We start from the raw sequence: 1,389 nt of genomic DNA, 5'->3' as shown, positions 1-1,389 counted from the left end.
CAGCAGTCTAGCCTTTGTGTGTGCGTGTGTGTGTATATATATACATTCTGTTTTAGTTCATTTGTTTTAAGGTCAGCCTATGGTAGTCCATGTTTTACAGGGAAGTTTACTATCTGCATTACAAAAGCCAGTTGCCTTGTGACCAGGTTATACCCTTTACAATGGCTAAGCAGAAAATGTGACTTGGGACTTGTGTTAAGAAACAATGCTAAGATGTCCTCCAATTAATACTGTGATAAAACATTCATGTCTGGAACATGGAGGCTCTGTGTCATTGCAAAAGGCATTTTAGGTATTGACATGCCACACAGGTGGTACAGGGTTAGGCCTGACATGCAACTGCCAGTAGTCTAGCTGCACAATAGGTTTTGTGTCTTTACAGACCTTTGTTATCTACCCTGCACTCACAAGTTAAGCAGGGGCCTTGAGAGATACGTGGGTTAGCTGAGATAACATTCACGTTGTATCCCTGCCTTTCTTTTTCACTCCGCTCTTCAAGAAAGTCAGCCTTTTAATTTCCTTGGTGTTAGCCACTGTTACTTTGGGCTCATCATTTCATGTAAAAATTGTTAGTCTCAGGTGTTACACGCCCTTACAATTTTGTGTACTGGTTGTAGCATTAAGCCAGAGTACTTCTGGGGTTGGGAGAGATTTACTATTATCACATACAATTTCAAGCCTGGGTAATGTCAAGGCGGTCAGATATGAAGTTTTCGAGATCTGGCATCTGACGAGGTTTCAGCGAGTGTGTTAGACTTCAAAACATTCAAGACATGCGTGGGTCTCTGCAGTGAAAGGGTGCCTGATTTTATTAGAGAAGGCATAAAGGCAGCAGAACAACAGAGCTTGGCCCTACTTTTCACTTGCCTTGCGTTAGACAAGGTGAACCACTTTCCTTATAGACACTGGGTGATGGGATTTTTACCTTTTGCATATTTAAAACAATGAGACAAAAAATAAGAGAATTAGACTTGGATTAAAGAAAGAAAGTGGCTGGGGATGGTGTTTTGAATAAAAGTCACCAGCTATGGAGACTTGCATTTCGCCTCACATGTTGGTTCTCCATAGCACAGTTATTTTTGACAACTTGCAGGTCTTAGGCAATACTCAGTTACAATTAGCATCCTGTTAATGATCTTACACTTTTAATTTACAACTAATTGAGAGCAAATACTCCACAACATCTTGCAGTATGAAGCAGAAAGTGGTGAGTCTCAGCCAAAGGCTACTGTAAGGAATAACTACAAGATCTTGCAAACCCACAAGGAATCGGTCTTTGTGGAGAGTTGTTCACCTTTAACTTCCCCCCCCCCCTTAAAATTCAGAGTCAATCAAGCTACTACATGTGACTTTTCAGTTTTACACACGGTACACTGTAAAGAACTGAGT

The sequence above is a fragment of the Pomacea canaliculata genome, linkage group LG1, assembly GCF_003073045.1.
Source record: "Pomacea canaliculata isolate SZHN2017 linkage group LG1, ASM307304v1, whole genome shotgun sequence".
NCBI lineage: Eukaryota > Metazoa > Mollusca > Gastropoda > Architaenioglossa > Ampullariidae > Pomacea > Pomacea canaliculata.
This window is presented reverse-complemented; position numbering follows the sequence as displayed.